Here is a 19,774-nt window from a genome sequence, read left to right as displayed (position 1 = left end):
TTGATCTTCAGACGTGTTATGCTCTGTTACAGACCTGAGCAAACCCCATAGGGTGCACAGCGTTAAACGAAGCAAGTTGGCAAAACCACTTAAAAACAGAAAAATAAAAATTTTCCATTTTCGGAGAGAAACGACAGGGGAGAGGTCATTACTAACAAAGGTGCTGGAATTTCGCACTATTAGTGATCGAGAATTTACCGAAAGGAAGTAATGGACTAGGAAATAATGCATATGTGTTGGTAATCTGCCTAGGTTGCAGGCGGTAGACTACATGTACATGTGTGCTAGAAGAGCAGCAACATCAGCTAACAACCACAGAGGAACAGCTCACAAGAACCTCGCAAACAGCTCTTCAAATTATTGATGAGCAATTTCAAGACTAAGACTGCATCACGGCCCAACAACTGTTCGGCTACTTCATATGACCAAACCAACCTCAAGAGGCATCCATACTGAATGTCTTAAACCAAACAGTCTATTTTCAAGGCAACCGCATCTTCCAAATGAGATTGCCAAGCATTGTTGCTGTCTACATGTATATTGCTCTTATCTCTTGAATACAACCCACTATCCTCCACTTATATTCCTATCCACCTTCATCAAAACAAAGATAGCAAGAAAAAAATTCAATACAGAATCAAACTATTTCTCTGGTATATGCAAAGCCAAAACCAAGAAAACCAAATCCAATAAAAAAACATTTCTTAGAAGAACACAATTATCAAACCAACTCATCCAAAGTGACACTAATGCAAACCGAAAAAAAATTGAAAGGTCTTAGCTCCATCCCCACTCCTGCTGAACCAAACTGCACAATACTTTTGAATGATAAAAACACCTTCAATAGCACTCTTAATGGATATTCATAAACACCTCAGACAGTCTCCCTATTCAACAACATGCAACTTGACCTTGTATTAACATTTGATAATGCCTGATGGGAAGTGATAACGTCTGTTGTGTAAAACACGCTCTGGTACCTGGATACGAGAGAGTTTACTCCATCCTTATTAGTCATGAGTCTGCGTGTGACGCAACATGCAGAATGCACCACACGTGCGCGAAGTCTATTCACTTGTACAAGGTGATTCTATTGGACAGTTTTCTAAAGGAACATACCATAAAATGGATGGGGGTATTTGGGAAAATAAAAGTAAAGTTTTAGAACAAAATCATTGGAAATCCATCATATGTTGACTTCTTTTGACTCTCTGAATAAAAAGGTATTTATGAATGGGAATAAATATGTGCTTGGCTGGTCTTAAACGTTAGTTTGATATTTATTCCCTGAACAATGCTGAAAAAAACATCCTTTTAAACAATCTCCCACTTGGCATGCAAAATAAATCTCTGACATACCGGTAACACCGGATTGAGAAGAATATTGGGAAGCCACCAAATTTGAACTCATCCACTGACCCACGTTGGGCTATGACACTAACTAAAAACATGTTAAGGCAAGAACTAGCCCCCCAATTAACAAAAAAAAAAGAAATTGAAAAAAAGGGACATCAAAGTCAAACCAAGTGATAAACAACAACACCAATTACACTGTACTACAAAAACTCAATCAAAAAACCACTCACTACTACATGTACCGGTACATCAAAGATTTTCTGGAACCCAATTCTCGACCGTAACTGTTTCCATTTCAAAAAAGTATTTCCTTCAATGGCTCAACAGCATGCCCTGAAATATGTGACATCACCCTGCAAGACTTTTGAAACAAAATACTCCAAAAAAGCAGAACAATTCTCACATGGTGGTGCTACACAGACAATATACTGGTCATCTATAACCAATTTCTTGGCCAATTCCTAATTTTGTCACAAACATCAACAAGATCCATCCAACTTTGAAATTCACAAATGAAGCTCTCTGAGACATCTACCTACTATTTCAGAAATATTTCTCAAACCTCCATTCTTTACTTTCGGGAAAGTACTTTCATGAATTTACACATTTCAACTCCAGCAAAATTTTGCTGGAAGTCTTTCATCAGATTCACTTCGCTTTCACCTTTGCCTGAAGTATGCGCCTGCCTTAACTGAGGCCAAATAGCTGGACTTAAAACCCTAACCCCCTAGAGTGTATGTAAAATCATATAGAAATTGGAGGATTTGGGACTGTTTAAAACACTCAGTAAAATAAAATCTCCTTTACTGGTATAACAACCCATCAAAAGCATCACAATTATGTGAATTAGCATTAAGTCCTTCAAAATCATCCGTATGCAACTGATTAAGCGTTATCACTACTGGGCACAAAAGCATATTGTTCTTGACAAAGAATTTGAAAACTAATCTTCCGCTCGCATCACCCAATCACATCCAACAAACATTACTAGCTTTTGGTTATATATTCTTCTTACGCCTGCCCATTTCAGCCCCTTACCAGACCACTGGCCTAGACTAATTATTATTCAATCAGTAAACCTCACAAGTCACCAGACAGTGTCACTGAATGGGATAGTGTCATCCTCTTTACACATGACTCACACTTTTCTTAGTTTGAAGTTGATTGATACAATCATGAAGTTCTTCTTGTGTTATTGGGCTTTAAAAAAGGGAATCAGGAAAGTTGAGATATTTCATAGGGTCAGCAGTGTATCTTGGAAGCCAACTGTTGTCCAACGTTTTAAAACAATCATTAAAATGGTTTGCAATTGTCTGACAGGGCTGGTAGTATCAGAATTCTTTATGTGAACAATTGACTGGGTTACGTATTTTCACATTTTCTGTTCAATATTTTACTGATGAATGATTTCACAGGTATTTTTAGCATTGGTTGTTTCTTGCTCAAAAGATAAGATAATGTATTTTCTTGAAAGCTCTAATTAAATAATAATAATAATAATAACTGACATTTATAAAGTGCCCAATCCGTTAGGCTGCTCTTGGCGCTATACATCAAAATATAGATAAATAAATATAACCTACATGTACCATAATCAAAATCAATAATAAGAAACTAAAAATGCTTGTTTAAAAAGGTGCGTCTTCAGCCCGGTCTTAAAACTCTCCACATTCCTAGACTCTCTAAGATGAACGTCAAGCTGGTTCCAGAGACGGGGACCAGCCACAGAAAACATCCTCTCGCCAGCAGAAGACAGCCTAGTTTTTGGAAGAGTAAGCCTAGGCGAGTCCAGTGCAGAATGAGTGAATCGACTAGAAATCCTAACATCAAGCAAATCACTTAAGTAACTTGAAGCACTGTCATGGAGACATTTAAAGATCATTAGACACACTTTAAAAATCACCCTATATTTTACTGGCAACCAATGTAATTGCATCAGCGCAGGAGTGATGTGGTCAAATTTCTTGCCATTAGTGAGTAACCTTGCTGCAGCATTCTGGACTCTCTGCAAAGGAGCAAGGGCTGACGCCGATAGACCTATTAAAACAGAGTTACAATAGTCAATGCGAGACGTAACAAGTGCATGAATAATATGCTCCGAGGCTGATTGACCCAAAAACGTTTAATTTTGCTTATATTGTACAGGTGATACATTGCAGAGCGAGAGATGTTCTTGATGAGGGATTGCATATTCATTTCGTTGTCAAAATCACACCCAGACTCTTGACTCTGTGATTACCAATATTCACAACAGTTCTAGGAATTTTGCTGAACGACAAATGTGATCCAATGATAAGCAGATCTGTCTTATCATCATTTAGCTTCAAAGAATTAATCGCCATCCAACATTTGATGTCGTCACAGCATTTTTCAAAACTGGCACTTGTTGCTGTGTGCTACTAGCAGTTGGCTGAGCTGACAAATACAACTGAGTGTCATCTGCATAAAAATGACAACTCAGTCCATGATGCCTAATAACATCCCCTAATGGCAACATACATGTACACATTGAATAAAAGTGGTCCCAGTACAGAGCCCTGGGGGACACCATACTTAAGCGTATAGGTGTCACTCATGGTTCCCACATCCAATCCAATCCGACTATCAGGCGATAAAGACCAAATCTGAACTCTTTGTAAACGGTCTCTTAGGTAAGAAGAAAACCAATCAAAGGTATTTTGTGAGACTCCTACATGTGTCCTTAATCGATGAAGCAAAATGTCATGATCAAGCGTATCAAACACACCACTTAAATCATGAAATACCGGAATGGAGACTTTGCCCTCATCCATATTTTTCCAAATATCATTTTGAAAGCGGGCAAGAGCCGTTTCCGTTCCATGGGGGCGCTTATATGCCGATTGAAAAGGTTCATGTAACATAAACCTGGTCATATGATTAGTAAGTTGTTGCTCAACCACCTTCTCAAGAACCTTGGAGACAAATGGTAAATTGGCAACTGGCCGATACTTCTTAAGCAGCTTGGCTTGATCAGCCTTGAGGTTCCGAGATTTTGGAATGGGAGTAACAGTAGACATCTTAAAATCATTTGGAAAAACTGCAAGGTTAATAGAAGAATTAACGAGAGATGTGATTATTGGGCAAATTTCAGTCAGACAGCATTTTAAAAGTGCAGTCGGTATCAACTCAGCACCACAAGTTTTTGGAGGACACTTGCGTATGATTTGCTGGATCTGTGCACAAGTAGTGGAGCCTAAATTACGCTTACATCCTTCAGGAACAATTGGATCTTGAATACCAAAATCTCCTTGACTCACACTACTCATACGTCGTAAGTTGCTGATCTTATCTTGAAAGAAATTTGCGAATCAATTTGCCAATTTGACTTCGGACTTATGAGTAGGAAATGTAGGAACTGACTTGCGGCAAAACAAATTATCAATCACACAAAAAATCTGATGACAATTACCCTTGCTCTCCTGGATTAAGCTTTGATGATAATGCACTTTCGCATCCTTGATCATCTTTGCAATGTGATTACATTGCATTTTATACATCTCCCGGTCAACAGTGAGTCAAGTACATCGCCAGCGACACTCCACTTTTTAAGCTTAAATTTCTCCTTCCTAATGGTCTCAGTAAACCATGGTGTATTCGACCGTACAGTAAAAACCTTTGATTGAACAGAAGCATGCTTGTCAAGAACCAACCTTAATTCCAAATTGTAAAAAGCTGTGAATACGTTGGGGTCGGGTAATGAAGTTTCGTCCAAATACTTTGAAAATGCAGAACAAAGAATGGCTCAACAAAAATGTTCACAGTCTATGTTTTTAAGCCTCCTAAATGCCACAGATCTCTGCGGTCTCACAGGCTTACTGATTTCTAAAGGAAAGAACACATTATCAGTGAATGATCAGAAATAGCAGGATCAAAACATCTACTGATTTGATAATGTCCATAGATGAACGAGTAATAACAAGATCCAAAACATGACCTTTAATATGGGTGGGGGATACTACATGTTGAATCAAATTGGAAGACTCGAGAAAATTCATAAAACAAATCATATTATGTGCTTGACGCTGATCCATGTGAATATTAAAGTCTCGAACTATCACAAAATCAGATGATTTTGACATGAACTGTTCAAAGACTTGAGAAAAATCAGATAAGAAGGTAGTGATTGCTACATTTGGAGCCAATAAACAACCATCAACAAGAAACGTTTATCATGACAGTCGACATCGACCACAATGTGCTCAAAAGATGATCCAGCTGCAGTAGATGGAGTGGTATGTATTCTCATTCCGGACTCATACAATACTCCTACACCACCACCAGCTCTACCTTGACGAAATTTATAGAGAAACTGGTAATCACCAGATGTTAACTGTAACACGGTAGTAATGTCTCCTTCTTTAATCCATGTCTCAGTAACAGCAAGCACATCAATGTCTTGATCAGCCAGCAATTGAAGAATGCCTGTTGTTTTGTTACATACAGATCTCGTATTCAAACTACAAACCCCCAAGTTTCTTCTGGATGGAGTGCAACTCGAAGATGACACCAGTTTAATGGAAATTAAATTACCTGTCTGGGGTGGTCGGCAATATGACAAATGCCATGAATTGAATTGCCTAGGTATTACAATAACCAGATTTACAATAGTTCATTTGTTTTTATATCTGTTTATTTAAGTTAATTGATCTGGGTTTCAAAGAAATAGTTTATAAAGTCTAAATCTCTTTCTTATAGATTTTAGTAGGCTTTTAGTAATCCAGGGATTTCAGGGAGTTTATTATTATGTCTACACTTTACACAAGGCATGCATTAATCAGTGAGATGAGTTTACTTATTTGGAAATGTAAGTGCTCTCCTGAAAGGCAAAGGGCTCAATGTGTATTCTAGGCTAAGTTCAGATGAGTCAGCCAAATACAAAATGCACAAGGAGGTGTTACTCAAGCAATGCCACCTGAATGAGCATGCCTTTAGAGAGAAATTTCGGTTGGCAAAACCTGAGAAAGACGAAAGTGAGCCACAGTTTGCAGTCCATCTTGATAACCTGCTGATGCGTTGGGTTGCTATGGCCAAAATACATTTGTACCTAAGACATAGAGGGAATGACGGTCTGAAAGATTTAATCTTGCAGGAACAAATCATGAATTGATGCAGAGACCATTTACATGTAGCTCTTTTCCTTTAAGAGCATAAACTGGCTAATGTTATGGAAATGGCCCAATTTGCAGAGCAGCATACGGATGCTCACGGCAGCTTTGCTCCCTTTATTGTGGACAGCAAACTGTGTGGCCAACATTCAAATACATGTACATGTAGGTGGTTCCTACATGTACAGTAGATCAGAAGCAGACGCATAGTGCGTCATTTGCCAAATTGTTCAAACCTACCACCAATGCCAACACACCACGAGATGTACATGTATCATCTGGTAAGTGTTTTGTATGTGGCAAACCGGGTCACATAGCGCGTAACTGCTGCAGTAAGTTTAAAGAAATTGAGAAAGTCGCTATAACATGATAGCTTCAGCAATTACTGGCCTTTTTGAGGCTGAATGTGACATGGAGCAAAACACACAGTTAGCCACGAAATCTAGAGACAGTCTACCTAGTGCAATGGAAACTGAAGCTTATATATCCACCTTGCCTGATTTCACCCCGCTCAGTGAATGTTGTACGCAAGATGGTTACGCCACATTGACGTGCGGATACGGATTCCCCGTAATGAGCGCGGTGTGTAAAAACTCGGATTGTTCTACAATGCCAGTCACAGACGGATTGGGTTAATGACATAAAATTTAAAGTTCTACGCAACAGTGGCTGTATAGCTCAGTAGTCATAAAATATGACCTTGTTTCCGGTGAACAGCTCACTGGTGCTGAAAAGTCGTGTACTCTTGTCGATGAAACTGTTTGCGATCTCCACTCGCAAGAATTAAATTAGACTCGCCCTATTTCGTTGGCTGGAATGACGCGCTTGGCATGAGACAGTGTACAACGTCATATTAGGTAACGTAACAGGCGTCAGATCACCGAATAATCCTGACCTGCTCTGGCAATGTTGTGTCTCTTCAAACACTCAATTTGGAGATAGACCACAGGCGCGTTGATACTATGTGATGTGCAGTAATGACACGAACACAACGAGCTGTGCAGGATAGACCATTAAGGAAACTTAAGGTACCTGAAAGTATTCCAAACATCTCGAAATCTGAAATTATGAGCGAACAAGCTAATGATCCGTCGTTGGCCCATATAAGAGAAATTGCAGAGAAGGGCAATCAGAAATGCAACAAATACGGATCAATTTCCACTTTCTACTGGCTTGACGGTGTGTTGTATGGGAAGTTCGAATCACCCACTCTCCAATATGGAAACGTGTGTCCTCAACTTGTAGTTCCTATTAAATACCGAGTCAATGTAATTAACTTTGTAGCTCACGAAACCATCCTGGGTGGACACCAAGGAGCAAGGAAAACGTGTGATAAGGTTATGAGCGAATTCTTTTGGCCAGGGTGTCAGGCAGATACATGTATCACCGGATATTGTCGTTCCTACGACATATGTCAATGGACTATTCCAAAGGCAAAGTGACCAAGGTACATTGTACATGTGCCACTGGGAGATACATGTATGCCCCTTATAAATATGGCATTTAAACGTGTGGCTGTGGACATTACAGGCCCCCTTCATCCCAAGTCTGACAGAGGCCATCGTTTCATATTGACCCTGATTGATTACCCAGCATCCAGAAGCCGTTGCTCTACCTACCAGTAGTATTGAAACTACCAGGGTAGTATAGTACATGTACATGTACATGCCATGATCGATGTATTCACACGAGTCGGCTTCCCAACTGAAACCCTTTCCGATCAGGGATGACAGTTTACATCAAATCTCATGAAAGAAACGAGTAGGCTCTTGTCGATAAAACAGATGACCACTACTCCATACCACCCTTCGTGCAACAGTTTGGTTGAATGCATGAACTTAAACTAATGTTGAAACGGCTTCACGCAGAAAAGCTGCGCGATTGGGATCGCTATCCTGGACCTCTCCTCTTTGCATATAATGAAACCCCTCACTCAAGCTTGAAATTTGCACCCTTCAAAGTACTTTACAGTCGCACAGTCCATAGTCCGATAGCTATCTTACGCGAACTTTGGACGGCTAATGTTGAAAGTCCAGAAGTTAAAACTACACACCAACATGTTCTCGATCTCTGCGAGCGTCTAGAAAAGACGTGGGAAATCGAACAGCAGAATTTGCAAACGTTGGTAGATATTAACAAACACTACTACAATGCAAAAAGTTGAGCCCAAAGTTTCAATGGCGGTGGCCTCGTATTACTACTCCTACATACTGACCAAAACAAACTATTACTATGGTTATAGGTCCTTTCCCTGCACTAGCCAAAGTCAGAAACATTGATTACCGTACAGATCTTGGCGACGGTACAGTCAAGACCTTCCATGCCAACATGCTGAAGTGGTACATGTATGTGATAAGGTTAGTTGAGCATGAAACAAAATGAAAAACAAATGAATGAAAACGTACTTGAACCCGTATGTGTGGGTGTCACTGAAACCGAACAGAAGCCATGAGAGTAGGAACCAAATGCTGAATGGAAGACGGCCAATGAAGATATTATTATGATGTCACCATTGGAAGCTTAAGAAACAGTAGATGATATCAAAATAACTACCGAGACAGTAGGCCAAAAAAAGAAAAAAAAAACAAGTTCAGTGTTTGTTTTTTCCTCTACAGCCAATAGAAAGTGCTATACACACAACTCAAGGTACATGTACAGGTACACGTACATACAATGTACGTGTACATGTATGTACATGTGCATTGATACTCCATTGGACCCTTTCGCTGTATTTCTCCTTAAAGTAGGGTTACAATATTGAGTTTGGAACAATTCAAGAAAAAACACTGACATTAGACATTGTTATTCTAACATGAAACTAAACCTGAAACCAACCAATATGAAATGATATGTGACATCCACAGTCATATTGTACATGTACATGCAAACTGGTACTTATTTAGAGTCAGGATTTGAAAAGTGGTAAATATAAAGTTGAAAAATAGTTGAATATTTTCAAAATTGAAAAGAAACTAATTCATTTGGCTTCCTTTTGGTCAGATATAAGTACATGTACATGGTGTGAATTTGAATTCAGTGAGTATGCAACAAATAAACATGGCTGTGCACATGCACATGTATTACAGCGACATAAAACTTTCTTGAGACAAGACAAAAATGGCCTGATAGAAACTCACCTCTTTACTGCCTTAATGAATTTCCTGTTCCGTCGGTCAACTGTTCATCAGCACACCCCATCAACCTGAATGGTGTCCTTTAGTTACCACCAGATGAGTGACAAAGTGGAATGGCTGGGCGTGGTCTATCTGCTGGCTCCGTCCCAAGACAGCACAATGGTGTCAGTAGACCAGCGTTCTCACCGCAGTGCCTGAAAAGAAACAAAAGAAAAAAAAACTTTAATCAACTGATTGTGGATGATTTCCACACACATGTACACGTACCCTGATTCATGTGGCTGATTCCAGCATGTACAGTTGGGCCATGGTTACGGAATATGAGGAGCATCAACTGGCTGCACACCAAGATGATGACAAGATTACCCTTGCAGAAAATCAAGCCGCCAGAAAGATTAAGCAGAAGAGAGTAGCAGTTAAGCAGGCTAAGAGGTTAAGAGCTCTTAAGAACGTTGGGTAATGATAAGGCCCAGGGATCTTGGGACAGTAGTCAGTCTAGGAAGAGTTCCACATGGAAAGAACGCAAAGCAGTTGACTCAGTTCTCAAGTCGTTTGTGTGTAAACTGTCCAACTGCTGGACTACGTGGTTTACAGATAACCAAGCAGTTGTGGGAACAGCAGCACATGGAAGTATGAACCCTGAACTTCAGGAGATAGGCCCCAGCATTTTGGAGTACTAATATTCCCATAGATATGGAGTGGATTTCAAGGTCCCCAAACCAAAAAGCTGATATGCTAAGTAGGCAAACGGATCAGGACAACTGGGGTATATCTGATCAAGTACTGTATTCTCATTTTTTGTGGAGGCCTCATAGAGTAGACAGGTTTGCCACAATAAAAAAGTCGCAAGGTTTAATTCTAGATACCATAATCCAGGTTGTGAAACAGTAGATGCTTTCACTGTAGACTGGAAAAAAGAAAACAATTGGGTTGTACCCCCAATTGCCTTGACACCCAGAGTTATCAAGCGCATGGAAAGTACCAAGGCAGTTGGTGCTTTGATTAACCCATGCTGGTTTTGGCACCATACTGGCCAATCTTATACCCAGATGGTTATAATCTAGAGAAACCAGTACAACTTGCATATGAAATTCCTAGAAACTGGCAGATATTTGTTCCCAGAAGACGTGGCAATGTTAAGTTTACAGAGAAATTACTCAAAGTGAAATACTTACATTAGGGTTAGATTTCTCATGTCTAAATTAGAAATAGTAATAATGACAGTTTTGTAGTCTCTGTGCAGATCATGACAGTTTTGTTGTCTCTGTGCTGATCATGACAGTTTAGTTGTCTCTGTGCAGATCATGACAGTTTACTTGTCTCTGTGCTGATCATGACAGTTTTGTTGTCTCTGTGCGGATCATGACAGTTTTGTTGTCTCTGTGCAGATCATGACAGTTTTGTTGTCTCTGTGCGGATCATGACAGCTTTGTTGTCTCTGTGCAGATCATGACAGTTTTGTTGTCTCTGTGCAGATCATGACAGTTTTGTTGTCTCTGTGCAGATCATGACAGTTTTGTTGTCTCTATGCAGATCATATTCAGCAATGATATTTGGGCTTCAAGTATGGAAGAGGAATCACCAGAATGGAGGCATTCAGCAGCTCAGCTTCTGAGTGTAATGCTGGACTTAAGGGAGGAAAGGGAAGCTGTACTTGGGAGCTTTCTTACAGTGGTCAGATTGGGCTAGGGGAATAGAAAAAGCACATACACGCAGACCCCTTTGATTATTTAACTCATTTAAGTAAAAAGTGCAATTCCCCAGCACCAATTATTAAGGAGGTAACATCCATATCTTGGGCACACAAAATGGCTGGAATTGACGATCCCACGGTCTTTTCACAAGTAAAGTTTACTCTAGAAGGTCTAGAAAAGGCTGGTACCTAGCTTCATTTCTGAAGGAATGATAGATTCTTACTTGTATTATGCAAACAAAGAGGCAGATCTTATGACCTTGAGATCAGTTACAATGTGTCTTTCGTTATACACAGGATTTTTTCCGATTTAGTGAACTGGTTCATGTCAAGCTTTCTCACGTTTCTGTGGTGGTCAGACTTTGTTAACTCTAGGAGTCTCTCAGATTTCCACACCACACACTTTCGCACAAACCTTGAGTGTTCCTACTCGTTCAACACAGTCCCGACATAATATTTAAATCGTTGCATTTTCTGTGTAAAGTGGCCCCAGCGGTTGTTCATGGTCATAATCATAAATTAACCATATCCTCATCAATATTAGTCTGCAACAATGGGTTCTAGTCCATTAGTTTGTACCAGACATGAAGGTATTCTTGTACGCTACACTTATGCGACATACTTCGCTGTGGCGTACATGACAATTTACTTTTCTCTGGCAGGAGTTTGCTCTGTCAGAACGTAAGTTCAATTTTGTCATAAACGTTTTGCAACGTTTATCGTTCATTTACCGTTACGCACATTTCTGGCTTGTTCGCATTGACAGATTTGTCTCGTAGTACGTGTGGGCCAAGTGTGAGCTCCAAGTCAGTTCAAAAATTTGTCATTTGAACTGGATTCGTTAGTTGCATTTTCATGAAGGTTTTGTGGAAAGTTTGACCATGCACAAAGCATAACGACTGTTTTATGTTTGGATTCAATGACTATTACATATACTGAATTGTTTCATTGTCTGGTCTTTACACAGCTGAACTCTGTTGAGAGAGCAGGTTGCACAGGGCCCTTTTATCCTTTAGCCTGTCCTTTAATATTTCCAATAGGTCACTTGGGAGACATTTTGTGGTAAATTTTTCAACATTAGGGAGACATTGAAATGTCTCCCTAATGCTCCAACTACTAAAAGGAGGAAATTTTTTACGGTCCACATTTTGAGAGATGATAGATTAGGGTCTGAAAGGGAAACATGCAAAGTTTGGTTAAGATCGGATTAGGGAATATTGAATTATGGGATGGTAAAGTTTGAAAATTTTGTTCACGTTTCTATGGGAATGTCTCCCAAGTGACCAATTATCCTTTTATCCTTGAATTATCCCTTTGCCCACTGGCTCTGCCATATCTTATGACTTACCTTTTTATTTTTGTAATGATCACACCATAAGCTTTTTTTCATTACAGGTCAATCAATCCATATCACTGTCAACTCTATTTATTAGTATCCGCAATAGTGTAAATTTTCTCAATCTCAATATTGGGACAGTCCCAAATTTCTCAACTTGATTTCAAATAGAAATAAATCAACTCTAATATACAGTGAGAATAAGTTTTTGTGCCAGTTATTGATCTTTATTTGGAGTATTTTAATTGCTGAAGCGATCAATACCTAGCTTAAAACTTAAGCGTACCCAACCACCGCAGGGTATCCCCACCCAAGTATGAACATGGCATTTCTTTTATTTAGGAGGGTTTTACTCTGCTCTTTCTGTCAAGCACAACTGACCAGTATTGAGAGGGTAGACAAATAGTCATAAATAAGACAGATTCTAGGTATAGTCCAGTAGAGTTGTTCCAGAAATATTTATCTGCAGCTGAAGTTTCTGAATCAGATGCCTTTATTTTTCATTTTTTTTTTCAGTCAAAAGTTAAAAGTGGGTACAAATTGAGGGGTATTAATCAGCCACACTCAGATTCAAGTGTAAGGGAAGTTATCCTTGAGGTTTTAGCCCCGTGTTTGTTGCAGATATGAAGAGTTTTGGCTTGCATTGCCTCAAATCCAGGGGAGCAACCACTGCTGCCCAAGCGGAAGTGCCAGACGGATTGTTTACAAGGCACGGTGGATGGAAATCGGAGTTGGTAAAGGACGGGTACGTTGAGGATCTTTTGGAAGATTTGTTACCGATCTCTAAAGCTGTTGGTTTGTAAGGGTAATTCTTTTGCATGAGGACAGCCCTGTCTTGGGTATACAGTAGCTACAGTAAATTCCGACTAAGTCGGCATCGCGTAACTCGTCATATCGTCTAAGTCATTTCGGCATGTTTTTCTAAGTCCCTTCTCCACAAAACCACAGAAATTCTTTTGTGTATGTCAAAATTTGTGCTTCGCTATCAGTTTCCTTCGCCGCGGTTGCCAAGAAGTGTCAAGTAACAAGTCCCACTGATGTCTGTTTATTAGCAGCACAGGCCGTGGTTCATAATCGGCCAGCATGAGTACATCAATACCAGTAGCCCCTCAAGTGCTACATGCATGCACTCTGTCCATTTTAAGGGGTCGCCTTATTGAACAGAGTCTGGTTCCCTGCCCAAAGATTGCCTGATTGTAAGACAGCAAAATGGCGACTTACAGCACAAGTCAGCCTTTGCGTAAGTAGTCATAATTTCTTGAGTCCCAAGAGTGCTGACTTAGCCGGAGTTTACTGTATATTGCATGGAGCAGAGCTACGTTTCTCATTCTTAAATCAGGGTGAGTTTTTCCTAGTAGCCAGTGAGTGTCAGTGCCACTCAATGCAAAGATAAGGAAGTACATGTAATCTCATAAATGTATTGTCCAGGTACCAGAATATTGGTATTGTCCCAGAGAAGTTGAGAGGACACGGGAACACGGATCTCGGGTATGCTTCAGCCCTTTCTCGCCGAGCGTTTATTGCAGCCACAACTTGAGATAACAAATGCAAAATGTTATAGATTAAAAGATATTGCCATGGGGCCCCAGAACCACTTTAAAATCATACAAATGTAAAGGCAACAATATAGTTATTAGTTAAGTACACAGTGCTAACAACATAGCACCTCTATCACAAAAGAACTTCTCCGTAGCGTCATGGGCAAGAGATGCTGAATTTAATAATGCATAAGTAACGGGCATGAAACGCCGGATTTTGTGATGCATGAGTAACGGGCAGGAGACGCCGAACCTTTAACTGGTGGCCAGTAACAGAGAGACTGTGTGTGCGGCAAGTCGCCACTGGTAAGTTTGCCCCCACCCCAACCCCCCCAAAGGTACAGGGGGCCACAGGGGAGAAGCCACCCCGCGATTGGGGCTTTTAGGCCCAAAACAGGACGTGACTCATGCCAAACAAGTTCCAACTTTGTTCTCGAGCCAGCTACACCCCCCCACTTACATGGATATAACACCATACGAACATACATGTATGCATATACATGTATTATACAAAGGCTAGGGCTTGGAAATGGGGGGACGATGGAGGATGGCCCAGGGTTGTGTTTGAAGAAAGTTTTAGCAGCGACTAAGTTTTGGCCGAACAATTTGTTGCCTAGCTGGGAGAGATGTAAGCCATCCCGCTAGAAGATGCAATGTTGGCTAGGGTTTATGCTGTCAGAGTGAACTAAGGCAGGGTCATTCCCTAGGTGTCTACACAGCCTATGGGCATATTTATTAAGGGCATTGACATTTCTCTGGCCAACTCCAGAGCGCTCCAGACCATAGTAAAAAAGGTGCAACAGAATATCTGACCATATGATGGTAGTGTTAGGGAGCAAATGGTGAATGCCTTTGAGGCCCTCCTCCAGCCTCTCCCAGATCTCTTTCACCGGCGTGGTGAAGAGGTCATTAGTCCCAATGTGGACCACCAACACATCAGGTGCAGGTGTGTGTTGAAGCTGGGCTTTGACATACATGTATGGAAGGAGTGAGGATATTCTGGCTCCCCGGGTGCCCAGCCATGTGAGGATTCCGCGAGAAGGTATGTGACCCATGTGTTCTGCTGCCCGGTAGACAATACTGTCCCCAAACCCAAACAAAAAACAAAACCAAAGGAACAGAGGAGCAGACGTCCTACTCGGAGGAGTATCAGTGAGTGTGGGGGTTAGGGTTTGGGTTTTCCACCACCCCAGGGTCTTAGTCTGTGACAACAGGATGCCATTCATGGCTGCAGCAGCAGCTGTGCCAATGCGGAAGCTGTGGGCGCTAAACCCTGGGCCCTGGTTTGACTGGATGGCAGAGGCTTCCTGTGCCCCGCTTGGTCCTCCCGATGCTTCCTTTTCTTTTCTCAGCCTCCCATGTTGACACAGCCGTGGAGGTGTCAAATTCCTCCCCCACATTTAGTGTGGAACGGATCGGAACCGGTAGGGAGTGTACCACTGTCGAGATAATTTTCATACGAAACTTCTTTGGACGTATGAATTTGTTCAATGACTTCAGGTTGATGATAGGAAGCCAGTTGTCTGTTCCCTTCTTGGGTGTGAGGAAGAATGTTGAAACAACTTACCCCACTCCCAGCTGGTCGGGTTGAACATGAACAATAGCCCATTTTTGAAGAAGGGAATTTATCTCTGACTCCAGTGCCATGCATTGGTCCTTGTTGTGGGGAACAGGGGTCGGACGTAGTATCGCCTTGGATGGCGGGGTGCTTGTCAACTCGAGAGAATATCCAAGGGGGAGAGTTGAAAGGACCCAGCTGTCCGAGGTGATGTTTTTCCAGAGCCCTGTGAACAGTAGAAGGTGGCCGCCGACAGCGAACAATAATAGGTGCCTGGGAAATTTGCATATGTAGTGACTGTTTGGGTAGGTAGAGCGCAGTAGACTGGCAGACATAACAGGTACAAACCAGCACGCGATTTTCGACTTCTAACTGTATACCCTCGGCGATGAAGGAGAAGTGTGACGTCAGCCAGCGTGACGTGCGCAGCGTCTGATTGGTTGGGGTAGCTGCCACTGCTGGGAATGAGCCAAATGCTGCGCGCGTAGCACATTGCAGGTCAGCTGTTTCCTTTGTGGAATTTGCTTACTTTGGAAAGGGTTACAGTTTGCGACAATGATCTAAAATTCATGACTGCCTTTCGTGTAATTGAGTTCAGCTGGGAAAGACCTATAGCGGATCAATGGACATAATAATTAGTTGAAAATGTCTTTACTTTTCCATGGACGACTGGAATTACTGGTGTAATAATTTCGACGCGGAGCCCATAAATGGATTAACACTCACATTCCTTGATCAAGATCGAAAACGATGCAAAAAAAAAGGTTGAAACCATTTGACACTTTGAGAATCAAGGACTTGTTGCAAGGGAAATTTTTTTATTTAGGCAAGGAGAACACCAAAGACGAGCAATATTGCTGACAGCCTTTCTAAGTTTATTGTTTGGAGATAAATCCCTCCGGAACGATAGCAGCGTTGCAGGGTCAGAAGACGTTAAACAACGTATAAATGCTGTAAAATCAAGATGTATACGTCTCCTTTCATTTTCAAAAGAGCCATCAGGTAGAGACTTTAATAGCGACCACGAGACAGGCCTATGAATGATAAACCAGCCGAAAATTACACTACGCCTAACATACAAAACGAGCAAGAACAACAAGGTAGAAACAAGACTGATTAGCTGGTCACCTCCGGACAGGAGAAGCACGTGATGGTGAGCAGGCCGCAAGAGAATTCCCCGACAACAATCCCCTGCTTGCAGAAATAGAACATAATCCAGTCATTCTTGACAGCTACAGAGTTCGAAGTTGGAAATGGTGCACTTCCACATGACATCAGAAAGCGAGGCAGAGAGAGGAAAAGCAACAAGTCATTGCATAAGACAGTTACCGGTATTGAAAAAAAATGTGACAACCCAGATCCCCGAAACTGTGACTGCTGATCCAGAGAAATTGCCAAAAGATTACGGCAGCAGAGGGAGAGTGTCATGGGCATTGCACGCCACATTAATTTTGGTAAGAAAGAATATTTTTTTACTATGCATGGTTTTGACTGTAGCCTGCAGAAAGGGGAAATAAATGAAAACGTGGCTGCTTGGAATGGCCTTCACGAAAGGCGACATAATTTCTATGTTGAAGATGATAGAATCGAGAGATGGATTTTCTCTGTATGATGACATTGTCCAGGTTAACTCTGCACTGCATTTCCATGTTTACATGGAAATAATTGAGCATCTTAGACAACTATTGCCTGGTTTCTTTGCTCCTAGAAGACAAACTGCCACTGTGAAAGCTGAGATGAATGTAAGAGTTAGCTTTTCTTCATCCTAAGCACAGAGGTAGTGTTGCATCTTGTTTCAAACTTATGTACTGATTGGAGGGTTGAGTATTGACAGGACACACTAGAACAATTTCTTGTCGCAAGTAAAAATATCTAAGCCTGTAAAACAACGCAGGATAACAAAAGCAGGCATATAAATAGAAAAATATGCCAAGGGATACGACCTGGCATGCATCGGTGAATTCAAACAATACTACTTATTAATTCCCCACTTGACTAATCATGTTCATGCACGGTGGTATTGTTTGATAATAAATAAACAAACAGGAGTGGGTTTCGGCTCGGTAATTTAAAACCCACACTTTCTTTAATAGAAACCCTTATTCCGTGGGATGGGCTGTGTACAAACATAAGGATAACAAAAGAAAAATGCTGAAATTGAAATTTCATTAAATACATTTCGATGGAACATTGAATATCAGTACCGATGCAACAATTGAATTACAAGCTAAGATGTAAGAAACGTTGAAAAGAGAGCATACATGAATATTGCTGTCATTGTTCAATGATTTTGTCATTTAGCAGTTCAACCATGGTCATCAAAAAACTGACTTTTAAGACCAATACAAAACAGGGATGTTAGCACTAGTGCAACTATTGCTGGATAGTTTTTTGCATGTAATTTATATGAAATGTCACATCTGTACCTCCAAGTCTGAAAATTTCCTGTTTCGTGTATCTGGATGGTTGTTTCATTCATTTTGAATCTGAAAGATCACAAATAATTTAACAATGTTGACCGTGACAAAAAAATCAGCTGAACTGTATGTTAAACAAGTACATGTAGTTAACTTAAAGAAATCTTTCATCGCCGTATCAATTTAAAATCTGTTTAATTTTTAATTTAGTTTGGAAATGTAAATTCAATAAAAACCTAATGTTTAAGGTTTTCACTTTTGCTGTTCTATATTGACCGATAATTTTCATTATTTGGCAAAGGTAAACTTTAAGTGAAGTTTATTAAATCGTTTTCCCAGTAACAACATTGAAGTGCATGCTGGCAATTACAACTACAGACATTTTGAAACCATCTTCTTATCTAAGATGTTACAGCGGCATCATCATATCTCCTTTATATCAGAGGTATATCAAGTATTATTTTCATATGTAGAAATGAATGAAACGTTAGAAATAATTGTGAAAAAAGGGTACTTCTACAGGTTCGATTGAATTGTCACCTCGTATTAGGCATGCGCCACCTACTGAATAGAATGAAAATTCCACCCCAAACTCGCATTCCCTTTTTTCCATCGGCTTCTGGCCCCATCTGACACGGTTAATCCAGTGAGGCAATTCACTTCCGTTTCTTAGCCCATTCGCATCCCCTTTTTTCACCGGCAACCAGCTCTATCTGACACGGTTAATCCAGCGAGGCAATCCGCATCCCTTTTTTCACTGGTAACCAGCCGAGTCTGACACGGTCGAACTGGCGAGGCAATTCGCATCCCTTTCTCAGCCCACTCGCATCCCCTTTTTTCACCGGCATTCAGCCCAGTCTGACACGGTCAAACCGGCGAGGCAATTCGCTCCCTTTCTCAGCCCACTCGCATCCCCTTTTTTCACAAGCAACCAACCCTGTCTGACACGGTCAAGCCGGCGAGGCAAATCGCATCCCTTTCTCAGCCCACTCGCATCCCCTTTTTTTCACCGGCAACCAACCCAGTCTGACACGGTCAAACCGGCGAGGCAATTCGCATCCCTTTTTTCAGCCCACTCGCATCCCCTTTTTTCACAGGCAACCAACCCACTCTGACACGGTCAAACCGGCGAGGCAATCCGCATCCTTTTTTCAGCCCACTCGCATCCCCTTTTTTCACAGGCAACCAGCCCACTCTGACACGGTCAAACCGGCGAGGCAATCCGCATCCTTTTTTCAGCCCACTCACATCCCTTTTTTTCACAGGCATCCAACCCACTCTGACACGGTCAAACCGGCGAGGCAATCCGCATCCTTTTTTCAGCCCACTCGCATCCCCTTTTTTCACCGCCAACCTGCCCCGTCTGACACGGTCAAACCGTTGCATTCCTTTCTCAGCCCAGTCGCATCCCCTTTTTCACCGGCAACCAGCCCAGTCTGACACGGTCAATCCGGCGAGGCAATTCGCATCCCTTTCTCAGCCCATTCGGGTGATACAACAAAGTTCAAAGACGTTTTGGCATATTATAATGAGTTTTGAAACTGATCGATCGATCGCTTTAGATCGAGAACCAATTTGAGAGATTCCCTAATGTTTACAAATTGTCGTTGTGCATC

The 19,774-nt window shown here is 41.2% G+C and overlaps 1 protein-coding gene across 10 annotated transcripts in view; it reads right to left on the bottom strand.

Moving 5' to 3' along the window:
- The window catches only part of LOC147799634 (uncharacterized), a 79,972-nt gene that overhangs the window by 20,731 nt on the left and 39,467 nt on the right, over positions 1-19,774 (bottom strand). For 8 of the 10 annotated variants that reach the window (XR_015424667.1, XR_015424666.1, XR_015424665.1 and 5 more), the window contains one exon: positions 9,620-9,810. The exons of 1 other annotated variant lie outside the window; for it this stretch is intronic. The gene's annotated coding sequence lies outside the window, so the exon portion shown is untranslated. Of the gene's footprint in view, positions 1-8,765; positions 9,037-9,619; positions 9,811-19,774 lie in introns of those variants that run through there. One more of the 10 variants, XM_087134156.1, reaches the window with a different exon arrangement.

This window comes from Acanthaster planci, linkage group LG03, assembly GCF_054643075.1.
Source record: "Acanthaster planci isolate LZ-2023a linkage group LG03, COTS_SCS, whole genome shotgun sequence".
Taxonomy (NCBI): Eukaryota; Metazoa; Echinodermata; class Asteroidea; order Valvatida; family Acanthasteridae; genus Acanthaster; species Acanthaster planci.
The sequence above is the reverse complement of the archived record's forward strand: the minus strand, read 5'-3'. Positions and strand labels throughout refer to the sequence as shown.